Source organism: Petaurus breviceps, unplaced genomic scaffold, assembly GCF_028583685.1.
Source record: "Petaurus breviceps papuanus isolate PSGF00001 unplaced genomic scaffold, PetGlider_PUasm1.0 185, whole genome shotgun sequence".
Classification (NCBI taxonomy): Eukaryota; Metazoa; Chordata; class Mammalia; order Diprotodontia; family Petauridae; genus Petaurus; species Petaurus breviceps.
Window position 1 is genome coordinate 35,190,103 of NW_027185797.1, and position 26,389 is coordinate 35,216,491.

At 40.0% G+C, this 26,389-nt stretch overlaps 1 protein-coding gene, 1 long non-coding RNA gene and 1 pseudogene across 4 annotated transcripts in view; 1 reads left to right on the forward strand and 2 right to left on the reverse strand.

Annotated features, from left to right (window-relative positions):
- Positions 1 to 26,389, forward strand: part of LOC138161816 (uncharacterized) — a 171,501-nt gene that overhangs the window by 137,381 nt on the left and 7,731 nt on the right. The gene's annotated exons all lie outside the window — the stretch shown is intronic.
- The window catches only part of LOC138161815 (histone deacetylase 4-like), a 135,658-nt gene that overhangs the window by 46,132 nt on the left and 63,137 nt on the right, over positions 1 to 26,389 (reverse strand). The window lies entirely within an intron of this gene.
- On the reverse strand, positions 1,795 to 3,910 carry LOC138161510 (histone acetyltransferase KAT8 pseudogene; annotated as a pseudogene).

Genomic DNA, 26,389 nt, shown 5'->3' on the forward strand with positions numbered 1-26,389 from the left:
TCTATCTATCTATCTATCTATCTATCTATCTATCTATCTATCTATCTCCCTGCAGGAAGTTTCTTGAGGGTAGGTATTATTTGTTATGTTCCTATTTGCATCCCTACCACAGGACATGGTCCATCTTGTTGTATTGAATTACATTCTGAAGAGTAGATAGCTTTAACAGAATTTTAGCTGGAAGGGACCAAAGACCATTTTATCCAACCATTCTGTACCTGAAGAGACAATCCATTATAGCAATCCTAAAAAGTCATCATTGAGATTTGAATTGAAGACCTCCAGTGAAAAGGAGACTCTCCCAAGAAGCCTATTCCATCCCTGATAGTCATGACATTCTAAAAATAATTCCATGAAAAACTTATTTTGTGACCATTCATGAGTGTTGATCAGCATTAGTGCTTTAATAAGCAACTAACAAACAATTCTGAAATGAAAAGCCACTTCTGATAAACCAGTGAATAAGAAAAGAAAAAAAGGAAATCCCATGAAGGTAAACTATAGATACCTTTCAGCTGTTTGAATACTGTAGAGACATTGGTTCCTGTGGGTGACTGAACTTGGCTGGAGCCATTCAGTAATAAATTAGAGCATTTTCAACAAACTGGAAGACTTTTGCATTTAAAAAATAATAATAATGATAATAATGCTACAGTCAGACACAGGAAATGCAGGAAATATGAACTTCCCACCAATCTGACTTTGTTGATAATTGCCTGAGAATTACAAGATGCACCAGCTAATTTTTGCGTATCCATTCTCAGCCCGAAGCTCATGTCCAGCTTCTATTATTTCTAAAGTTCATTCCCCACAATGGCTTCCAGAGAATTTGCTGCTCAGCATCAGTGAGACACTTCTTGCCCTGTCTTTCACAAGAGCCAAGCAGAAGTAATTATCCACCAATAAAATCTTGACAAAATCATAGCACACTCTATGTAACTTATAACCAATACTACTATAAAAACACTGTAAAAATCATAAGTCCGTTGGCTTGCTGAAGCCAAGTATTTGGGGGCTTCCTTAGAATCAAGCCTTCTTTTGCCGGAAAAGCTCATTTCTGTTGGCTGACTCATGCCTTTGGACATTGGCTCCAAAACCAAGGAGCGTCCCAGGAGAGTATCTGGCCCCAAATCCCGCAGTGCAGAGAGAAATCACTCGACACCTGACAGGCACAGCACCAAGCCCATCAGCAGCACCCCCACTTTACATAGTTCTTGGCATGCTGTGGGCCTGGACAGATTATATCTCAACAGAGTACTCACAATTCTCACTTTGAAATGAATTTTTTGACAGCTACATAAGGACATATGAATGTGTCAACCCTGCAAAGAGATTATAAAATACTCAGAAGGATTGTTGACATGATGAAATAGCATCCATGAATGGAGGGTTATGAAGTACCTTGTAACTTCATGATCTCTGAAAGTCTCTTTTTGGCATAGGAATTTTCCACTTAACGGGATACCAACAGTTGGTATTAAATTCCTAGGCTCCTGGACTTAGAGTTAGGAGGAACTTTGGCAATAATTTTAATCTAATCCACTCATTTAAAAGATAAGGAAACTGCATCCCAGAAATGGAAATGAAAGCTCATTGTAGAGTTGGGATTCAAACCCAGGACCTTAGACTTTTATACATATGGGTGTTTTTTTTTTTTTTACAGTGACAAGCTAAAGTCTCTTTATTAAAAAAAAATATCTTAGGGCTTAAAGGTGAGCAGTTAAGTCTATACATATTTACAAACTGGGAAAAGAGGTACCCCCTCACAGTAGATAGGGATGCAGGGATGCAGGGAGGTGCAGGGCCACCACTCACTTTTTGGACAACTTTACTTGCTTGTGCTTGGGCGGTGCCCACTTGAGACAAACTGAGTCCACTGTGATGGGTGGCTTCTTGTGCTGGGCACTCCTAAGGTACTCTTTCTACTAGCTTGGAGTGACACAGATGACATGCTGCCCCTTTCAGTATGTGACCATGTTGAGTGACTACAGAGTTCTGATGATGTCATTTTGTGTGATGCTGGTCATCTGGCTGAGGTCTTTGATGGACAGTGTGCCCTGGAAGTCCCTCAAGATCTCCAGCAGGACCCAGAGCAGTAACTATGATAGCTCAGTTTTCCCAGGTCTGACAGTGGCTTCTCTGGAGAATCCACTGTACTCTCCAACTTCGACAATTCATAACTGAAGGCAATAAGGAACTTGCTATAACCTGGGAGCTGATGTGGGGGGAGGGTCAGGATACAGGCCATGTTATTCCCATCTGGGGACTCCTTCTCCTTAGAGAAGTAGCCTACAATGTGGGCCCCCTGTCTGTCCACCTCTGTCAAGATGTACAAGACGATTGGTTCTACATCAAACTACAGGGTCTTGTGGCCAGGAAGAGCTTGGCCAATAGACACAGGTTCTGGCAATATATCTTATGTTCTTTGCCATCCACCTCATACACCAAGATGTTGTTCTTTTGGTAGATTTCCTTGCCAGGTGGCTGTCTCCACTGGCACTGCCAAATGGACTTCAGGCAGTATCCACAGAGCCAAAGTTTGTGCTGTTTCCCATAATCTTCTGGGAATGGGGAGAAGTACCAGGCATCAATCTCATCATCCCCATGTGAATCTTGTCCACATACTTCACCTTGGTAATCGCCTCACATTCCTTTTCTAGTGCTGCTGCTGTGGGATCCATCTCTGAATAGGTCTCCTGTACATGGTTGATCTCATCATGCTTGCGTTTCTGGTTTTGTGTGATCTTGTGCTCAGGCTGCTCTGCCAGCTCACTTAGGTACTTCTCAGAGTTCTTCTGAACAGCTTCTTTCACCATCTTGGTCAAGGCTAGTTGATTCTTGTCCACTCATTCATCCAGCCAACGGTGAAAGCCCACATAATATATGTAGAATTCCTCTCGTCCTTCTTGGTCATTCACATGGGGCTGAATTCACACTCTGCTGAGTGCCAGGTACTGTCCCAACATCTGCAGAGTTGGGTTTCTCTGATTTCCACTGTGACCTCAGGCTCGCCACAGGTGGGGCTGGAGGGGAGGTGCGGCCTGGGGGCTTGCAGTCACTCAAACCCATGTTCTTTTAAGAGAGTACACTGCTATAAATTCTTATCCCAGCTCTTTGGTCCTTGAGTCTAAAATTTCCAAAAGGATGGGAATATCACTTCAACACTTTTCTGATATGACTTCTTAAAAAGATTGATTTAAGGCACTTAAAAATTCACCAGATCAGACTTTCAGAAGCAGAAATTAGTTAATAGTCAATTAGAAGCCTTATTAAGGATCTACTATGTGTCAAGTCTTATGCTAGGCACCACAGATATAAACACAAAATTTGAACAGCCCCTGTGACCAAGAAGCTTACCCTAGGGCCAAGAGGAGATGCTATATGCATATGTAATTATATGCAATATTTCTAAAGGATTTCTTTGGTGGAGGCAGTAGGAACTGGTAGTTGGGAAAGGCCCTCCTATACAAGGTAGCCATTCAACTGAGTCTTGAAGGAATCTGGGGATTCTTTAAAGGTGGAAAAAGCTTGTAGAGGGCATTTAGTTCAATCTTCTCAAAACAGGAAATCTCTTCTCCAACATTCTCAATAAATTGGTCCCCCAGCCTTCACTAGAAGACATAAGAAGGAGGAGTTGGTACTCATGCATTCTCTCCTGAGGTTGGCCTTGCCATTTTTGCACTTCTCTGGTAGAGAAATTTCCCTCCTACCAAATCAAAAGCTACCTTTTCACTTCCATCAGGATATTCCTTCTGGAGTCGGGGAGACAAGTCAAATCTCATTTCTACAGGGAAATCTTTCAAATAGGAAAAAACAGCTGTGACTGTCACCTCCACATTTCCTCTTCTGAAGAAGAACCTTCAAAACAAATGAGTTATTTCTATGGTCAAAGGTGAATTTGGAGACCCTTCAAAATGTCAGAAGCACCTTGCTAGTCTTTGTTGTTTAAAACCAACTGCCAGCATCTAAAGACATAATTGATTTGGTAGAGGCTTTACAGGCAAATACTAAATTGTGAGGGCATTAAAAGTCTCTTATGACACTCAGTAAATTTGGGTATGTATTTGGTAGAAATGTAAATGGAGAGCAGAGCCAAGATGGCAGAGTAAAAGCAGGAAATTGCTGAGCTCCCATACCAACCAACTCCAATACCTGTAAAATAAGACTCTACACAAATTTTAGAGCTACAGAACCCACAAAGTGACAGAGAGAAATAAATCTCCTGCTGAAGGCAGCCTGGCAGGCCAACAGCAAAGGTCTATCCCACCAACCTGGGAGCCAAGTGAAGTCTGGCTTGAGCCCCATGGGCCCAGACCTGGGGTGGCCCCAACCAATGGACTACCCCAGCAAAAGAAGACTTCAGGAGAGTGAATCACTGGCAGCTGTGGTGGTTTTCTCAACCCATAAACAACAATGAGAAAGCAAAAGGTCAGTGGGGAACTTTGTTGGAATCTGGGAACAGAAGAGCATGGTCAGTCCCCTGCCCCTAGGGCAAAAGGTGGCAGAGGCATGGTGGCTGCAGTTGCTGATCCATGGCTGCCTCCAGAGTTCCTGGCCTGCAGATCATAGTGGGACCAAGCAACCATTCAGACGGTAATAGCTCTTGCTTTGACCTGCTTGGATATGGGTTGCAGTTTTGGGTGGTAGCCTTGGGGTGTTAGGCCAGTGTGCCAGAGCTCATGGTGGCTATAGAGAGGGAACACTCCCCATAGTTCTGACAACATTTGCAAAAACCCCAGCAATTTGGGACACAGCTCTCTCCACTCTGGAAAAACAGTTCTACTGTGGCAAAGAGCTCAAAAGTCAAGTAACTGACTGGCAAGATGAGCCAGCAGAGCAAGCACAATCAGACCATAGAATCCTTTTTTGGGGACAAAAAGGATCAAAACATGGAACCAGAAGAAGTCAAAAAAGCCAAACTCCTGCACCAAAAGTTTCCAAGAAAAATAGGAACTGCTTACAGGCCATGGAAGAGCTCAAGAATGATTTTGAAAATCAAGTAAGAGAAGTGGAGGAAAAATTGGGAGGGGAAACAAGAATGATGCAAGAAAATCATGAAAAGTGAGACAACAGCCTGCTAAAGGAGACCCAAAAAATACTGAATAAAATAACACATTAAAAATAGACTAACTCAAATGGAAAAAGAGGCCCAAAAAGCCAAAGAGGAGAAGAATTCCTTGAAAAACAGAATTACCAAGATGGAAAAGGAATTTCAAAAACCCACTGAAGATAATAATTCCTTCAAAATTATATTGGAGCAAATTGAAGTCAACAACTTAATGAAAAATCAAGATACTATTAAACAGATCCAAACAAATGAAAAAATTGAAGGCAATGTGAAATATCTCATTGGAAAAACCACTGACCTGGAAAATAGATGCAGTATAGATCATTTAAAAATTATTGGACTACCTGAAATCCATGATCAAAATAAGAGCCTAGAAATCATCCTTCAAGAAATTCTCAAGGAAAATTGCGCTGATATACTAGAACCTGAGGGCAAAATGGAAATTGAAAGAATTCACCAATGGCCTCTTGGTAAAGATCCCAAAAAGAAAACTCCTAGCAATATCATAGCCAGATTCCAGAGTTTCCAGATCAAGGAGAAAATATTACAAGCTGTCAGGAAGAAACAATTTGAGTACTGTGGAAAAACAATCAGGATAACACAAAATCTAGCAGTTTCTACATTGAGGGATAGAAGGCCTTGCAATATGATATTACAGAGGTGAAAGGAGCTAGGATTAAAACCAAGAATCACCTATCCAGCAAAACTGAGTATAATGCCTCATAGGGGAAATATGGCTATTCAAAGAAATAGAGGACTTTAAAGTATTCTTTTTTCTGTTTTTTTTTAGAAGGGGGAAGACAGGGCAATTGTGGTTAAGTGACCTGCCCAAGACCACATGGCTAGTAAGTGTTATGTCTGAGAGTGGATTTGAACTCAGGTTCTCCTGACTCCAGGGCCAGTGCTCTATTCACTGCACCATCTAGCCGCCCCCTTTAAAGCATTCTTTTTTTTTTTTAAGCAATTGGGGTTAAGTAACTTGTTCAAGGTTACACGCCCAGTTATTTCTGGGTGTGGTGCTGAGTGTCTGAACCCGGGATTCAATCTCCACGTCATCCTAACACTGGAGCCGGTGCTCTTACTAGCTGAGCCACCTGGCCACTCCTAAAGCATTCTTGATGAAAAAGAAAAAAAAAACAGAGCTGAATAGAAAATTTGACTTTCAAATACAAGAAGAAAGAGAAGCATGAGAAGGTAAACAGGAAAAAGAAATCATAAGGAACTTATTAAAGTTGAACTGTTTACATTCCTACATGGAAAAATGATAATTGTAACTCACAAGTCTTTTCTCAGTATGAGGTAGGTGAAGGGAATATATATGTATGTATGTGTGTTTATATATACATATATGTGTGTACATATACATACACATATGTATGTATACGATGGTTTATGTGTGTATAAATACATATGTGTGTATATGTACACATAGACAGAGGGCAAAAGATTAGTTGAATAGGAAGGGATTATATCTAAAAAATGAAATTAAGAGGTGAGAGAGGAATATAATGGTGGAAGGAGAAAAGGAGAGATTGGATAGGGTAAATTACCTCATAAAAAAGGCAAGAGAAAACTGTTACAATGGAAGGGAAGAGCAGGAGGGTTAAAGGGAATGTGTTAGCCTTACTCTCATTGAATTTGGCTTAAGGAGGAAATAACATACACACTCAATAGGGTATCTTACCCTATGGGAAAGGAGGGGGGGAAGGTGATAAGAGGGGAGATGATAGAAGGGAGGGCAGATTGGGGGTGAGGGTAGTTAGAAGCAAACATTTTTCAAAAGGGACAGGGTCAAAGTAGAAAATAGCATAAGTGAGGGGTGGGATAGGATAGAGGGAAATATAGTTAGTTTTTCACAATATAACTACTATTGAAATGTTTTATATAACTACAGATGTACAATCTATATTGAATTACTTGTCTTCCCAGTGAGGGTGGGTGAGGAGGGAAGAAGGAAAAGAATCTGGAAATCAAAGTTTTAAAAACAAATATTTTTTTTAAATGTTTTGTTTTGTTTTTTAACATTCAACTGGGAAATAAGTTATACAGGCACTGTGGTATAGAAATCTATCTTGCCCTACTAGAAAGTTTGGGGGAGGGGAATGGGGAAGGATATAAGAGAGAACAGATTGGGGGAAGGGGTATTCAGTAGGTTCAATAGCTTGGGGTGGGGGTAGGGGAAAGATGGGGAGAAAATCTGTAACTAAAAAGCTTGTGGAAATGAATGTTGAAAACTAAAAATAAATAAAGAAGTCATAAAAAAGAGAAATGTAGATTGAGGAAAGTCAACAATGGCTTGCTTTACCTTTGTGTAGAAACCTGAACTGTGCCTTTTATCCAGTTATATATATAACTTATATATATATATAGCATGTGTATGTGTGTGTATGTCCCCCAGTCAATAAGTTCCAGGAGTTTCCTAGTAACTCTAGCATAAGAAATTAACTCTTTTGTTAGCATTGAAAGTTCTTTACAACCTGACCCCTCTCTATCTTTCCAGTCTTCTCCTATTTTCCTCCCTTCTTCAAGAACTGAAGTTCCATCTGCCATCTATATACCTGTGCATTGGCTGCCCCCCAGGTCTGTAATGCTCTCCTTCTTCTTCTTTCCCTTTCACTCATGTTGTATGGAACATGTATGTATCTATTTATGTACATGTGGACTTCCCCATTACATTAGAAGCTCCTTGAAGATGGAGGTTTTTCTTTTTTTTTTTTTTTTTGTTATTACCCCCTAGGATATGAATAAAGGATGCCTGATCTGGGCCATTCCCCCAAATGAAATTCCAGGACGAAATTATCATTGGGAGAAAGGGGTCACAGAGGAAGAGTGATATTCCAGGGTGAGGCTACAGAAAGAAAAGAAAGAAAGGCTGAGGGCAGAGCCTTAGGGGACATCCATGCTGTGGAAGTAGATGAAGGTGAAAGAGTGAAAGAAGTTGAGGAAACAAATAAGAGAAGAGCCAGGAAGAACTAGTCCTAAAGTTTCCTGAAGTTATCATTTGAACACATCCAAGGAAATGTGATTTCATTATCTGGGACACACCTGAAACTGGATTCTGTCTTCAGATGCTGTCTTCATTGTCTTCTACATATATTATACCAGTTACTCTATCAAAGAAGTAAAGTTTGTAAGATTATCTCACCTAATTCTCATTAGACTCCAGTAGCACCCTTCATTGTTCTTCATGGAGTTCAACTCTGGGAAGTGCTCAGTTGAATACCAGGCTGGATAAAAACATGCACTGCCGAAGGTGTGAATAGCAGGGAAATCAAAGTTTTGAAACATCCACAGAAAGCACAAAGCAATACTTGTTCCAATCAGCCATTGTCAGAAAAAATGAAACGTCCACTGAGCCCTCCCATGACCCTTCCACAGCTCACACAAAGACAACATCCTACTTATTCAGAATTTGTTAGGTCACGTATAGGGAAACGGGAAAGAGCGTCAGCAGTTTGGCCAAGAAACCATACCAAGCCCCTACCAGTTAGTCTTTCCATTGCCTATTCCCATCTGATGCTTAACAACATTCCTTCTAGTTCATAGAAATTCCCCAGCAGATGGTACCATCTGATTGTAGGGTTTATAGCCAAAAATCAACTCTTGCAATTTTGAGAATATACAGGGCAGGAAACAATCTTGGGTAACCTATACTCCTCAGTCAAAATTTTATAATCTTTTTTAAAAAGTAAAGGATTAATTACATAAAACAGCCCAAATATCTTATCCCCCTCAAAGAAAATGCGGAGATCTCTCTCACAGTTAAAACTTTGGGAAAATATTTCCCCAGAACTTCTTTGCGTCAAAAGAAAGGTAAGAACAGAATCGTTATCTGCCCTATTGAGGTTCAGAGACATTTGGAATCTTTGTGTCAAAAGGCATTATGTAAGGATAGACTGTTGATGCATGGAGAGGAATGACCTAAAGTGCAATCACATAGGGAAAATTAAAAGGGAAAAAAAGAAAAAGACAAATATAATTGGGAATTTTCCAGTTTTCCTTGATAGTAAATGTCTCAGTGCAGCCTAGGTACCCCCTACAATTCTAATTGCCAAATTGATGAATGGTTACAGGTTTTCTTTGGTGGAAAGAGCTTCCTTATGAGGAGGAAATCAGGACTCTAACTTCTGCCCTGCCCCTCCCCGAGGCCTGAAGTTCTAACACTTCAAATCAGTATGAGGGGAACTCATCTTGAATGCTATTCCAGGAAAGCGCAAGTCAGGGCCTTTCAAAGTACAAAGGGTCCTAGAGGGCCAGGGGATGGGTCATATCTCTGCCATTTGAGGACCAAACTAAAGTTGGAGAGGTTCAGAGCCAGAAGGATGGGAATCAGGTGATGACTTGTTGAGACTAGAGGAATTCAGGAAAGGTATCCCCCTGGATCCCTCCCAGAATAGAAATGCCTTGAGGAAAGATATTTTCCTTTTTAACTTCACCTTCTCAACACTTAGGATTTGCCAGAGTAGGAACTTAGTAAATGTTTGTTGATTAATTGTTATTAAGGCATGGAGAAGTCACTATGTCTGTTTATCTTATAAATCAATAGGCATCAAGTTCATGGTTTCATGGTGGAACAGCACAGAGTAGTGGACAGGTTACTGGACTTGGAACCCAGAAAACCTTGGTTCAAATCCTGCCTCAGACACTTATTAACTGTGTGTCTGATCAATTTGATCAATCTCCATGTGATGTTATCCCTCTGTAAAATGGATGGGTTGAACTCAATAACTTCTGAGGTTCAACTCTCTGAGTTTTGTAGTAGAATGATTTAATTTACAATATGTTAAAGTGACTCTACATTTCTGTAATTACTCTACAAACAACATAGATGTTGTATCTATTAGCTGTGAGTTCCAGGTGGATCTATGACTTCCTTTCTTGTGGGTAGTCCTTCCTCAAGATCTGAACAAACCTCATCCATGATGATTATGTGCAAATTTTGTCCATGTACTTTCATCGGTCTTCCGTAGAGAAGACCCCCCACAGTATTGGTGGCCTTTTTTCTATAGGTTCCTCAGCATTCTACAAAACCAGTCCAGACCTTAAACCATCTATCTACTATGTCTCCCTATTTCTGTATTTCTGGCCCATCTCCTTTTCTAACCATTGCTACCATCACCATCACCACCACCATCATCATTACTGTCAGCATCACCATTATTATTTATATGTTCAAATCAGATATTTAGAGCTACAAGAGAGCTCAGTGCACTTATACCTTTCATTTTATAGATGAAGAAACTGAGGCATTGACTTGCCTAAGACCACACAGATAGACAATGTCAGAAGCGGCATTTGAACCCAGGCCACTTAGCTCCAGAAAGCTCCAGAATCATCTTTCTCACTCTACTAAGAACTTCTTTTTGTTAACAAAGGTGATGCTACTGGAGTTGTCATCAGTAGGTCTGGTACTTTTTAGGTTGCTTCAATGAAAAGAAAACTTCAGTAAGTTGAGCTTATACTAAAATATGAATACAACACTTTCAATTAACTACACAGAGCTCAGTTATTCAGAAACCTCAACTATATAGAAAGTAAGCAATAATAATCAGGAGAAGGATCATTGATATTAATGCAACATTTTCAGGTTTGTGGAGCATTTCAGGTAGGTGTTATTTCTATCCCCATTTTAAGGATCAGGAAACAGAAAGGGAGAGTATTTAAGTGACCCAGCAATGATCACATAGCTAGGAAGTGTCTAAGGCAGAGCCTGAATTTGCATTCATGTCCTTTGCCACACTTCCTCCTAAAGATGGTCCCTGAGAAGCCAAAATGATGTCACTAGGTTGATATGCTTCCCCAACTCTGGGTATATCTCATGACTCTCCTTGTCCAAGCACCTTTTCTCTCCTTTTTCTGCATTCTCTTAGTTGGCAACCTCCTCAGTTCTCCTCCACTTAACTTAACGAATAACTTCCAAATCTATATCCCAGTCTTTGACTTTCTTAGAAGCCCAGGTTCCCTATCATCAACTCATGGATTTTCTAAATAGGGGTCATTTAAGACCTTATGCTAAACTTCTCAAAACTCTCTTCATTTATATACATTTCTAACAAGTCTGATAATTTCATTTCCCATCATACAGAAGATTACAAGGTGCAACTTATCAATTTGGGAGTTAAGGCGGACAGAATAAGAAGACAAGTGACATCCAGACACTGAGGGGGCCATATAAAAGGAAATACCTATAAAACCAGATCATGACCCTTATAGCATTGTATGGCATTCTGGGGCCATTCATGGTGTGAACCAATAGCCCCATGTCCTTTAAATTCACCTGAAGCCATAAGAGACCATAAGGCACCACAAGAGAACTAGGAGGTAGTGTGGTATAGGAATGCCCTATGGTATAGGGCATTGACTCTAAGGTCAGAGTATCTATGTCAAGTGTTTATTACTTGTGTAATTAGGAACAAGTCACATAAACTCCTTGGGTATCAGTTTTCTCTGCATTAAAATGCAGGGGAAAGAGAAGAGTTGGACAGACTGGCTTCTGGGTGCCTTCCAGATCTATATCTAGGAGCTATTAAGAATCAAATTTAATATTAAAGTCAAGATTAAATAATATCTAACTTCCCCTGGTTAAGAAGGCGGATAAATGAGAAAGGCTCTTGAACAAAAGATCACAGTTGAAAAAAGTCCTTGTGTACAAATCATTCCCCAATTGATAAATGGTCAAAGGATATGAACAGGCAGTTTTCAGAAGAAGAAATGAAAGTTATCTATAGTCATATGATATAGGTCTATATATCACTATTGATTTGTTGTTGTTCAGTCATTTCTGTTCATGACTTCATTTTGGAATTTTCTTGGATGTAATGGTTTCCATTTTCTGGAATGGTTTGCCATTTTGTTCTCCACTTCACTTTACAGATGAAGAACCAAGATAAACAGGGTTAAATGACTTGCCTAGGGTCACACAGCTAGTAAGTGACTGAGGCTGGTTTTGAGCTCATGAAAGTGAACCTCCCTAATTCCAAGCCCAGTACTTTATACACTGCACCACCTAATTGCCCATTGATTAGAGAACTGAAAATTGAAACAGCTCTGAGATACCATCCTATACCTATCAGATTGGCTAATATGACAGAAAAGGAATATGATAAATGTTGAAGTAGATATAGAAAAATTGGAACACTGATGCACTATTGGTGGAATTAAGAACTGATCTATTCATCATGAAGAACAATTTAGAACTATGCCCAAAGGGCTATAAAACTGCATACTCTGACTCAGCAATAGCAATACGTAAGATGAAGTTTAGAGTTAAGAGAGCTGGTTCAGATGTGAAAGAATTCACTTTAGACCTTCTATTTTAGTCAATGGGAGCATTTTATTTTATATTTATATTAAATTATTTATAATAAATTATATTTACATGAAAAATATCATGGGCCTCCTTAGCAAGAAAGCTAAGTGAGACCCTGATATTTCGGGGAGTTATTCTTATATGGAGGTTTCAGAATGATGATGTAATTTTAGAGGTTCTTATGGAGGTCAAAGATTAAAGACAGGAAAGGATGAGGGAGACAAAGGGAATTCTTTATGGTTTAAGGATTTAAGGATAGGGCAGAAGGATACAGTTTAAAAATTAAAGGACCCAGGGAACACAGGATAAGGGAGACAAAAGCAATTCTTTCGGTACATGTTCAAGATAATGGGGGAATGGACTTTAGGGCACTTCAAGTTACAGAATAAGCTAGAGCCTCATAAAGTATTAGAAAAGCAACCCTTAATATTATTTTAACCCTTAGGGCACTGTTTGCATCTGTATTGTTTCCCCGCCAAATGACGAGGCAGGAGAAATCTTTTGGAAAATGGGTAAAGATCATTGTCTTTTTTGATCACTTTTCTGACTGGTCACATTCTGGTTTTATCTCCTATCTCCCATCCTGCTTGCTCCATCTGCCTCAAGCACTCTTTTCTACCTTATCACTAGGTCGGTATCCCAAAGAAATAAAAAAAAGGAAAAGGGTCTATATATACCAAAAAATATTTATAGCAGCTCTTTTTGTGGTAGCAAAGAATTGCAAAGTGAGGGGATGCCCATCAATTGGAGAATGACTGAACAAGTTGTGATATATGGTTGTGATGGAGTACTATTGTGCTGTAAGAAATGAGGAGCAGACAGAATTCCAAAAAACCTGGAAATACTTATATGAACTGATGCTGAATGAAATGAGCAGAACCAGGAGAACATTGTACATAGTAACCACAATATTGTATGATGATTAATTGTTAATGACTTATGTATTCTAAGCAATACTATGATCCAAAACAATTCTGAAGACTTATAATGAAAAATGCTATCCACCTCCAGGGTGAGGGTGGGGGACATGATAGTGTCTGAATGCAAATTGAAGCATATTTTTACACTCTTTATTATTTTTGGAGTTTGTTTTTAATCTGTGTTTTGTCTTGCAACATTGCTAATATGAAAACATTTTTCTTGAATAAACATGCATAATCCACAGCAAAGTGTTTGCTTTCTCAAGGAGGGAAAGAATTTAGAACTCATTTTTAAGTGAATGTTAAAAATGTTTGTTTACATGTTCTTGAGGAAAAAAAAAAGAAAAATTCAATACAAAAAGAAAAAAAAGTCCTTCTGGGTAAGGAGTGGGGGCAACGCTCAGCCATTTGGTTATTTCTAAAGTGTTAATTACCCAATGACTGGGGAGAAATGAGGCTTTACTATATCTTTGTTTATTTTTGGCTGAGTCAAAACATTCAATGAGATTTTCTTAGGACAATTCTCTCTAATGTGCTAACGTTTCTATTCAGAAATCTTACTATCAGCTTGAACTAAACAAAAGGAAATGGAGAGAGGGAAATTAATAAATAGTAGGAGATTCAAGTTCTGTCTATACAGCATGTTGCTTTTAAAATCCAAAAGAGAGGCAGAATCTTGGAAAGACTCAGGTTCAAGTCCTGCCCTTGGCTCTGACTGGCTATGTGACAGTTATCAACTCATTTAACCCCTCACTTTAACTCTCAATAGCTCAAAAAACACTATGAGAGTTTAAGTTACAGAATAGCTGCTACTCTGCATTGGTGGAAGGAGTTTTAGTGTTTGGAGTTCTCCCACACTGATGAAATCACAGGTTCAGAATATCTTCTTCCTTCTAGGTGGCACCATTAATAGTGTTGGCACACAGAATAGTGTCAAGCCTAGAGTCAGAAAGACGTGAGTTCAATCTGGCCTTAGACACTTACTAGCTATGTGACCCTTGGCAAGTCTTTTAATCTCTCTTTACCTCCGGTAAATACTGTAAAATGGGAATAACAATAGCACCTATCTTATAGATTTGTTGTGAGGATCAAATGAGATATTATATGTAAAAGGAACTCAGTATATTACTGCACACATAGTAGGTGATACATGTGTGTATATATATGACATATATACACATACATGCATACATACATACACACACATACTTATTCCACTCTCCACCCCCACTCCCACCATGGTTCCTGGTCACTGAGGAAAGTAGACAGACAATGCTTCCATATTCAAAGAATTCCCAGTGTTCTCAGACAAAAATAGCAATACCTTTTTAATATCATTGTGGCCAAATACTCTATCATTCTATGGCTACGCTGGTGAAGCCAGAATGACTCTAACTTCTCACTAGATTTTTTTTTTTTTTGCTTTCTCCAAAAAGCCAATCCTTTTCCCTTGGTCACTTTCCCAAGGAAAGTGCCCAAAGAGCTGACTCAGCCTTGCCTTCTTCTTGCTACTTCCTGGGGCCAGTGACACTACCAGGCTCCAGCTATGGCTGAATATGAAGAAAATGACATTTAGAACTGGGAGACTTGCTCTTGAGCTCTAGCTCTGACACTTTGTAGCTGAGTAATCATGAATAAGTTAGGTCACTTCTATAAAAAGGCCAACACTAGGTTTGATGATGCTCAGAGTCCCTCCAGGTTCTAACTTCTCTGTTCCCGAGAGAAGGATATGGAGGGTCTCTGTACCATAGCCTTCCCCTTTTGTCTTCATGAGCTCCAACTCTTTGGGAGCCCATGAGCTCTCTCAGATTTCATACCTATTCCCTTAAAGAGCAGACCTTTCTCATACATAACCTGAAGGAAGACAGAAAGGGGTAGACTCCTTCCCTTCGCCAAATTATAATACAATTTCCTCCAGAGTAACTTGGACAATATGGTCTTTGAGACTTCCAAATGGAGGTGAGCGTTGGCACTCTGGGTAGTCAGTCCAGGAGACTTATTCATCAGCTTTGGAGTCAAAAGAAATAAAAATAGAAACACCATGTCTTAATTTCATCTCCACAGATACATCTAATTTTCAGACCAAATCAAATCATGGCAGTGAAATGGACATGGGACAGTATTTGGTTTAAACCTCAAAGAAATAGGAGAGGGAAGGAGACACCTTTAATTTTGACTCTGAGGCCAGGGAGGGAGGTGAACAGGAAGCATACTATTCTCTATAAATGGGACCCCTGAATTTCCAGTCCTAGGGTCTGTATCATCATCTCAACAGCTTCCTGGTCTCTGGCATTTCTCCCCCCTCTAACAAGCTTAAACTGTCATTTCTTTTGTTTTGACAGGTGTGCTTTTAATAGCCAAGGCCTAAACTCCCTCAGCCAACATTTCGACAAGACTCCCCAAAGCCACCCCCCTTTTTTTACCTGCATAGAAGATTTCACTGTTTTCATTTTGGATTTCATGGAAATGCCAACTGGTTAAGCTTTTCTCACCTCTTGGGAAGATTGCCTCCCATGGAGGTCCCAGCAGGGCATTTCTAATGAGCTTTGCATAACTTAAGGTAGAGTTTGATTGAAAACAAGGGGCACAGATATAAATACAAACACAAACAAGGGCTGATGATCCAATGTTTTGGTATTCTCAAGGATTTTTCACTTATAGACTGAAAAACTTTCGGTTCATTTCTGAAGTTTAACTGAGGACCCCTAAAGAAACCCAATGGTCCTTATTTTTTTGGAAATCCTTTTGATTTCTTACAAACACCAAAGTGGTATCTGTAGCTCTATAGACAGGAAGTTCAAGATTATTCCTCCTACCCTGATTGGATTGATAAAGCATTTAAAGGCTTGGGTTTTCCAAGAAAAAGAGACTTTTAAAAATGGATTTTATTTTGGCCTGTCTTCAAGATCAAGAGTTGCCTGCAGGAATTTCCTGTGCCATGCTTAAATTAATTTCTGAAAAGGTTAATCCAATAGCATATTGTTTTCACATTGACCCTGTGCATGTTTAGTAAAATGAAAATGTAGAGATACTTGGCTAGCCAGATTTTTCTGAACAAAATGCTCACTTGAAAGGAACTGGTCTCTACTGGGGGTGAAAGCATGTCTGCCATTTGTGAAGGGAGCCCTTAATGCTGATATCTTCAATGGGAATTGGTCCCAGTTCTGCACAAAGCCTAGAGGTCCCCCCATATTTTGTTACATAGTACCCGGTTTCTGCTGATAACAGGACATGGGAGACAAAGCATCCCTTTATTGTCAGGTCCTAGCCAAGAAAAACAAGGGAAAAGAAATTGCCTTTTAAAAAAACCCTGCAAAATGTTTATGAATTCTAATCCTCAGCACATGAATAAATACATCTGACAAAGTGCAGAGTCCCTTACCAAGGCCTTTCCTGACCTTCCTAATTTGAGTTCAATTACACATGTAGTGTTTAGAAGTCAAAGTTGGCCCTGCCAATGTTTACAGCTCTGGCTCTAGGTATTGTTATTTGTGGGGGAAAACATCCCAGATAATAAGTCATAATTGCCCTATTAATCACCTCAGAGGGAGCATTGAGGGAAGGTGGGGTTTGAAATAGCCATGATTGGCATTTGAAGGAAGCCCTCCTTCACACATTATCTATGGAGGGGACTCAAAACCAATCATGAAAAAGGACATGTAAACAGTCATTCAAAAAGGGCTTAGCCCCAGTGCTTGAAACACAGGAGGCATTTAATTAATGCTAGTTGACTGACTGGAGAAAGGGATACACTGCACTTTACACACATTTTTAAAGGAATGAAATTTAAAACTTTGCTCTGGCCAGGCTGCAAGTCACAATGACCTCTGAACCATAGGAGGAAAAATACAGAAAAACCTGGGGTTGGATTATAAATTATATTGTCAATGGATGTGAGAAGAACTCTTTGTTTCTTGACTTGTTTCAAGAATGGTGCTTTCATTTCCTTTTCCCAATGAATTATAATGTACATACACACTTGTGTTTATCTTCCATTTTTCATTTTAAATTTCTTTTATTTGATTAGCCAGCTCTGCTGCCCTTGAAGGAGATAGACTACACAGCAAAGAGACTTCACAATTTGAGATTACCTAATCAATCTTTTATCCAAAAAGTCCTAGAGGGACCTCAATATTCTTGGGCCATGCCCTTAAAAACACTCCAGGGAAATAAGGTACAGAAACACAAAGAGTATTTATACATTTCTTCACCCTCTAGTTCATGACTGAACAAATTTTAGGATACGTCTACATAGTGAAAGGAAACCCAGTGAATAACAATGAAGATGATATGTTTGGCTATTGGGTCAGATCAAATGCATGGTTAATGTCATTATTTAATGCTATATATTTGTGTGTATGTGGGGTGGGGAGAGAGACAGACAGACAGACTGACAGAGGCAGAGACAGAGAGACAGAGACAGAGAGAGACAGAGAAAGAGACAGAGAGACAGAGACAAAGAGACTTAAAATAGGCAATTGCCCTGCCACATGACATTGAATGCATAAATAAATACATCAAGAAGCTGTCATTTCATCAGCATGGGCTCTGCCTCCTGGGAGGTGTTCAAGGAGAGGCTAGTAAGCAACCTGCCCACTATGCTATAGTGGGGATTCCTTTTATATGTATGTTGAACTAGATGACCACTGAGGTCTATCGTAATTCACAAATTCTATGATTCTATGACCACCCCCCATCATTGTGGATAGCAACTCAGTTGTAATGAAGTCCTAGAGAGTTGCCTCAGGCTCCAAAAAGTTAAATTACTTTCCTGTGCTAACAAAGCCTATAATTATAAAAAGTGGTATTTGAACCTGAGTCATCCTAACTCCAGGTCTAGCACTCTGTCTATTGTGCCATGATACTTCTCTTACAGAATATATAGATCTATCGATTAATCACCATTTGTGTGTATACATATATACACACACCCATACATTATGGGGAATGGCCAATAATGGACCATTCCAGAGAGGATGATCATATTTGCCTTTCCCAATGGGTTATATATGAAGATATGTTCTGGCTCACTTAAACTTCAACAAGAAAGTAGTCTTGGAGAGTCTACTTTTGTTGATAAATAACTGCATGACTGGTGCTTTGGGGTAAGGAATTGTTTTTTTTTTTTTTTCCTGACTGGATACAGTCAGAGGGTTCAGTTTCTCAGTAGACACTGAACAGAGACTGAGTTCACATTTTTTTAAAGGATCACTAGACCTATTCCCAGACCTTTTATTTTTTCTCCTTGATCTAGATGGTGATTGAGGTAAGGACTGTTGTGATCTACAGGGGTGGGGAGGATAGGGACAGTAGCTAACTTGTCTTCCACCTGGCTGCCATATGTCTGGGAGGTCATGGCATCTCTGCTTCCTTTGTGCTCACTCTTCTCTGGTAATAGGTAAAGAAGTCTTCTGAGAGAGGAGTGCTCAGGGGACAAGGGACCTAAGAGACTGATCAAAGCCAGTAATCATCCCACTGAAAGCTGGAACTGGTGAGAGCAGCAGCCAAGTTTGGTGAAAAGTTATCATGGTAGTCAAGCAACTTCCTTGACCCAGACCAGAAATGGGTTGGCCTATCCATTGAGACAAAGCCTTGCAAGGAATCAGATCAGCTGAAAAAGGGAGTAACTCATCCATCACCAATGTGACCTCTAAAAGAACTTGGTGGGGACTCTATGAAGGGAGAAAAAGACCCCTAAGGAAGGCCAGGAGTTACAAGGCATAGCTTCCCTCCATGTTTCCTACATGTGTGCCTCACTACTTTTGTACTCAAATCTTGAACCCTATATCTCCAAAGACTGTGTGTATCCAGAATAGAGAATACAGCTCTATTTAGTTTCTTTTTAAACTTATATCTCTGCTATACCATCTCAGGAAATATTCCCTCAGTAAAAGCTAATGGATATGAAATGGTTGGTAGATATTGGGGAACATACCAGAAAGGCACTCCTAAATAACAGTACTGGAAATCCCAACCCCTTGGGGTTAGCCATAGAACCAAGATGGGAGAAGTAGTCATTGTCTTCTGGGAACCTAATGTACTCATCTAATATGAGTTGGGAGAGTAAGGCCAAAGATAGCTACATACATATGTGTATTGTGTATACATACATATACACACATGTATTCATATGTGTATACATCTTTTGTTGTTGTTCAGTTGTTTCGGATGTGTCCAACTCTTTGTGATCCCATTTGGGGTTGCCTTGGCAAAGATAATGAAGTGGTTTACCATTTCCTCCTTCAGCTCATTTTACCAATGAGAAAACTGAGGTATACAGGATTAAGTGACTTGCCCAGGGTCACACACTCAGTAAGTGCCTGAGATTGTATTTGAATTGAGGTCTCCATGTCTTCAGGCCTGGAAGACTATCTACTGTGCCACCTAACTGTCCATTTACATATGGATAAACACTCCAAAATGAAGGAGACTGTCTTTGCCTAATATTACTTGATATCTCTCCACTTCAGAATTGTTTTCCCTAAAGAAAAAAGACAGATCAAGGGGCCAAAATTATTTCATAGCTCCTCTGTTATCCTCAGCTGAGTTCTGAATTCCCTAGACATCCAGAATTTCAAATGGAATGGGAATTTCCTGAACTATAAGGAAAATAAATATGGCAGGAGGTAGAAGAAACAGGGATTTCTTAGTCAACTTGGATTAAGAAAAAGAAGATGGGGGGCGGAGCCAAGATGGTGGAGTAAAAGCATGACCTTCCCAGGCTCCGGCTTCCCCAATCCATGTAAAAAGGTGCCTCTAAACAAACTTTGGAGCTGCAGAACCCACAAAATGACACAGAGAAGCTAACCTCCAGCTGAGGACAGCCCGGCAGGAATTGGCCAGAGCAGTGCTCTGGGAGCCGAGCCCAGCCTCAAACTGAGACTTTAGCCCCAGGGTGGGCCTGACCGGGGAGGGACTCCAAATAAGTAGCAACTGTGGCCGTTTCCAGATTTATCAACACATAGATGCAAAGGACAAAGTGAGAGGTCAGTGCAGTCTGGACTTTAGGACCCAGTAAGTGGGAGCACGTGGCTTTTACCCCCCGGAGTGAGAAGCCACTGAGACGCCGGCACAGCCAGCCAGCCCCACTTGGCAGATTCAGGTCCTGGCCTGCAGAGTGTAGGGGGACCAAGCACCAGTCTGAGGGGTAATTGCTCTTGCTTTAACCTTCTTGGATCTGGATTGCAGTCTAGGGTGGAGGTCCTGGGGTGTGGAGGCCTCAGAGAAGGCATCCATCTAATACTTCTGGCAGTTGAGAAACCCCAGTGTTTGGGATGAAAGCTCCCCTGTCTGGTGGCAGAGTCCTATTGTAGCAAAAAGCCCAGGGGTCAAGTGACTGAAGGGCGACATGACCAGGCAAAGGAAACAAAGCAGACAGAAGATTCCAACATTACACTCCTATTTTGGGGACAAAAAGGAGCAAAGCATGGAACAGGAGGAAAACAGTGAAGTCAGAACTTCTGAACCAAAAGCTTCAAAGGAAAATACGAGCTGGTTACAGGACATAGAGGACCTTAAGAAGCAGATAAGAGAAGTGGAGGAAAAATTGGGAAGAGAAATGAGAACAATACAAGAAAATTATGAACTTGGAGTCAACAGCCTGACTGAGGAAAATAATACCTCAAAAAACAGACTGACTCATATGGCAAAAGAGGCTCAAAAAGGCAATGAGGAGAAGAATGCCTTAAAAAGCCGAATTTGCCAGATGAAAAAAGAATCTCAAAAGCTCAATAAGGAGAATCGTTGCTTCAGAATTAGATTGGACCAAATGGAAGCTAATGACTTTATGAGAAATCAAGATGCTGTTAAACACATCCAAACAAATGAAAGAATAGAAGGCAATGTGAAATATCTCATGGGAAAAACCACTGACATGGAAAATAGATCCAGGAGAGATAATTTAAAAATTATTGCACTACCTGAAAGCCATGACCAAAGTAAGAACCTAGAAAGCATCCTCCAGGAAGTTCTCAAAGAAAACTGCCCTGATGTTTTAGTACCAGAAGGCAAAATAGAGGTTGAAAGTATCCACCGATCACCTCCTGAAAAAAGATCCCAAAAGGAAAACTCCTAGGAATATTATAGCCAGGTTCTGGAATTCCCAGATCAAGGAGAGAATATTACAAGCAGCCAGGAAGAAACAATTTGAATATTGTGGAAACACAATCAGGATAACCCAGGATCTGGCAGCTTCTACACTGAGGGATCGAAGGGCTTGAAATATGATATTCCGGAGGTCAAAGGAGCTGGGATTAAAACCAAGAGTCACATACCCATCAAAACTGAGTATCATGTTTCAGGGGAAAATAGGGTCATTCAGTGGAATAGAAGACTTTCAAGCATTCTTGCTGAAAAAAACAGAGTTGAATAGAAAATTTGATATTCAGATACAAGAAGCAAGAGAAGCATGAGAAGGTAGACAGGGAAAAGAAATCATAAGGAACTTATCAAAGTTGACTTATTAACATTCCTACATGGAGAAACAATAATTGTAACTTATGAAACCTTTCTCAGTAGTTGAAGGGATTAGAAATTATATATATGTATATATATGTCTATATTAGAGTGTATATGGGCATATGAATACATATGTGAATGTGTGTATATATGTTTACAGGCATACATATACAAATAACCTCCCTGAGTTCCCCCCACAACCACCTCAACTACACACAAAATATGACTCTAAACAAATTTTAGAACTACAGAAACCCCAAAGTGACATAGAGAAACAAATCTCCCGCCAAAAGCAAGCCGGCAGGCCTACAGGAAGGGTCCATCGTGGCACAAGCCAGTGGTTTTAGCCCCATGGCGGCCCCTGCTAGCAGTGTCTGGAGTGCATTTCAGGAGAGTTTATCACCAGGAGCTGGGGAGGTTTCCACAATTATCACACCAAAAATGCCAAAGCCAAAGTAAAAGGTCAGTGTAGAACTCTGTTGGAACTGCGGGGAAGGCACGGTCCAGCTCCTGCCCCCTGGGGCAAGAAGCGGTAGATGTACAGTCGTTCTAGAGCTGCCATCCTGCGGCTGCTGCAGAGCCCCTGGTCTGCAGAGAGTAGAGGGACCAAGCACCAGTCTGAGGGGTGATTGCTCTTGCTTTAACCTGCTTGGATTTGGATTGCAGTCTAGGGTGGAGGTCCTGGGGTGTGTGACCAGGTGCCAGAGCCTGTGGAGGCTTCAGAGAGGGCAGCCAACTAATACCTCTGGCAGCTGAGAAACCCCCAGCAATTTGGGACAAAGAAATCCTCTCTGGAAGCAGAGTTCTACTGTGGCAAAAAACTCAAAAGTCAAGTAATTGAGTCACAACATGAACAAGCAAAGGAATCAAAGCAAGCACAGCAATCCAACTTTGGTTTCCTTTGTTGGGGACAAAAAGGATCAAAGCATGGAACAGGAAGAAGACAACAAAGTGAGAACTCCTGCACCAAAAGCTTCCAAGAAAAATATGAATTGGTTACAGGCCATAGAGGATCTTAAGAAGGATTTTAGAAACCAAATAAGAGAAGTGGAAGAAAAAATTGGGAAGAGAAATGACAGTGATACAAGAAAATCATGAAAAGAGAGTCAAAAACATAACTGAGGAAAATAACGCATTAAAAATAGATGAACTCAAATGGCAAAAGAGGCCCAAAAAGGTAATGAGAAGAAGAATGCCTTAAAAAGACAAATTTGCCAGATGGAAAAAGAATCTCAAAAGTTCACTGAAGAGAATAATTCCTTCAGAATTAGATTGGAGCAAATGGAAGTTAATGACATAATGAGAAATCAAGATACTATAAAACAGATCCAAACAAATGAAAAAATAGAAGGCAATGTCTCATTGGAAAAACCACTGACCTGGAAAATAGATCCAGGAAAGATAATTTTAAAATTATTGGACTACCTGAAAACCATGATTAAAAAAAAGAACCTAGAAATCATCCTTCAAGAAATTCTTAAGGACAATTGCCCTGATATTTTAGAATCTGAGGGAAAATAGAGGTTGAAAGAATTCACTGATCACCTCTTGAAAAAGATCCCAAGAAGAAAACTCCTAGGAATGTAATATCCAAGTTTTGGAGTTCTCGGATCAAGGAGAGAATATTGCAAGCAGCCAAGAAGAAAAATATATGTACATACTATTTACATTCCTTCATGTTAAAATGATAATTGTAACTTATGAAACTTTTCTCAGTATGAGGATAGTTGAAGGGAATGCAAATGTGTGTGTATATATATATGTGTATATGTATACATTACATATATATGTATATAGGAGGGTATATGTGTGTATGAATACATACGTCATTGTGTGTATATTTGTGTACAGGTACACATAGACAGAAGGCACAGAATCAATTGAATAGGAAATGGATGATATTTTTAAAATAAAATTAAGAGGTGAGAGGAATATAAGGAGAGGAGAAGAGGAGAGGCAGAATAGGGTAAATTATCTCATATAAAAGAGGCAAGGGAAACTGTTACAATGGAGGGGAAGAACAGGAAGGCAAAAGGTTATGGGTCAATCTTACTCTCCTTGAATTTGGCTTAAGGTGGGAATAACATACACACTTAATTAGGTATCTTACCCAAGAGGAAAGTAGGGGGAAAGGGTATAAGAGGGGGATTATAGAAGTGATGGAAGATTGGGGGGGGGGGTAGGTAGAAGCACACACTTTTGAAAAGGGACAGGGACACAGTAGAGAATAAAACAATTGGGGGCAGGATAGGATGGAGGGAAATATACTCAGTCTTTCACAATATAACCAACTATGGAAATGTTTTGCATAACTGCACATGTAAAACCTATATTGAATTGCTTATCTTCCCACTAAGGGTGGGTGAAGAGGGAAGAAGGGAAAGAATTTGGAATTCAAAGTTTTAAAATCAAATATTTAAAAATATTATTATTATTTTTACATGCACTGGGAAATAAGATATACAGGCACTAGGGAATGGAGATCCATCTTGCCCTACCAGAAAGTTGGAGAGGGAATAGGGGAGGATATAGGAGAGAGCAGATTAGGGGAAGGAGTTTTCAGTGGGATTGCTATTTTGGGGTGGCGGGTAGGAGAAAGACGGGGAGAAAATTTGTTAACTCAAAATCTTGTGGAAAGAAATGTTGTAAACTAAATTAAACATAAAATTAAAAAAAAGAAAAAGTGCATTATGTGTCTATGTGTTTGTGTGTGTGCATGTGTGTGTCTCCATGTGGTGTTTTCCTGAGTGTACTGTGCATGTATGTACATGCATACATGTATGTGTCTGTGGTGTTTGTGTGTGTGTGCATGTGTAGGGCTGTCACAGATCGTTTGGGCAAGTTGATGATATCTATGGAACCCATCTCAGAGCACAGTTTTAAGATAATTGAAAATTATTTTGAACTACTTCTCTGAAAGGTGATTTGAAATTTCAGCCTTCTCTTCAGTAGACAGACCACACAGAACAGAACCTCCATTCCCACTGTCTACAAAGACCTACTTGGAAGGGTATGGTTGCATCCAATGAGCACAAAAGATAGAATCTCTTCTGAATGAGCACACACTGAGCTAGTGAAAGCCATAATTTCCTCCCACAGAGTTGGAGGAGCTGTTGGCTCTTGAAGCCAGGTAAAGTTTCTTCTGGGCAGGTCAATCAGCCCAAGAGTCAGAATCCCCAACCTTCGGGGATTTTCTGCACATCTGGCATATGTCCTTACAATGCAAATATCAAAGCTGGTCTAGCCCCTCTGTGATGATTCAATATTTGAAACTGAGAGCCCAGTTTCAGCATTAGGGGAGTTTGGACACCACAAACAAAGAAACAAGTCACTGCAAAGACCCATGATGTGTGTTTCAGTTAGCACACCTTCAAACCTGAAAATCAACCACACTTACTGCAACATTTATTTTCATCGACTACATCTGCTAATATACATCAATCACAGAATTTTAATAAAGGAGACACAATGTGAAATAGGGGAAAGAGGACCACCAGCTTCCAGGTCCCAGGACCTGCATTCAAATCCCAACTCTCTCAGTTGCTACTTGTGTAGCTAATCATTGAACCTTTCCAGGAAAACACAAAACAAAACAAAAAAAACCCCTTTCTTCAACTATAAAATGAAGGGTTTGGTCTACATGGTCTACAAGGCCTCTTCTAGCCAATGACCAATGAATCATAGATTCAAAGTTGTGATCCCTCTTATCAGGACTGCTTAACCCATTGTGTGTGCTTGTCTCATAGACCCCTTTGGTCAGATGATGATTTCTATGGATCCCATATCAGAATGAGGACTTTAAAAAATTGAAGTAAATGCTAAATTTTATTTAGAGATCAGTAAAAATAAAGATGTGACTATTTTTCCCATCCAAGTTCATAGATCTCCTGACACCTATTTGTAAGACTCCAGTGAAAAACACCTACACTTTTTTTTAAGCAATTGGGGTTAAGTAACTTGCTCAAGGTTACACGGCCAGGTGTTTCAGGGTGGGTGCTAAGTGTCTGAGCCCGGATTCGATCCCAGGTCATCCTAACTCTGGGGCCGGTACTCTTACTCGCTGTGCTACCTGGCCACCCCTAAAAACACCTACTCTTGATTAATGTTTTATTCTGACTCTGTAATCAATGAAACCACAAGTACATGTAAATAACATATGATCTATTTAAGTATATGATTTATTTATCTTGTTTGGAGATAGTTGTTTGTGTGCTATCTCTCCCATTACACTATGAACTCTTTGAGAGCAGGGACTGGCTTTGTTTTTCTTTCTTTCTTCATTTACCCAGAGCTTAGCCAACGGTTGGTGCATACTAGGGGTTTAACAAATGCTTGTTGACTTTACTAGATATATAGATGAGGGCAAATTGTATAAAACACTTCCTCATAGAGAAGTATGACCAGAAAAGGAGATGGCATGGTGATCTGACAAAAGCGAGGGATAATTGATGGACAGCCCAAATGCTTTAGTGATATCCACAAAAGGGACAAAAGATTTAGAGAAAGTTCCTGGCAGGTACATGGTATGGACTCCCTGTGGAGCCTTCCTTCTCTCCTTCCTCCTTCCCTTCTTTTCTCCCTTCCCTCCCTCCCTCCTTTCATTCCTTCTTTCTATTTCTTTCTTTCTTTCTTTCT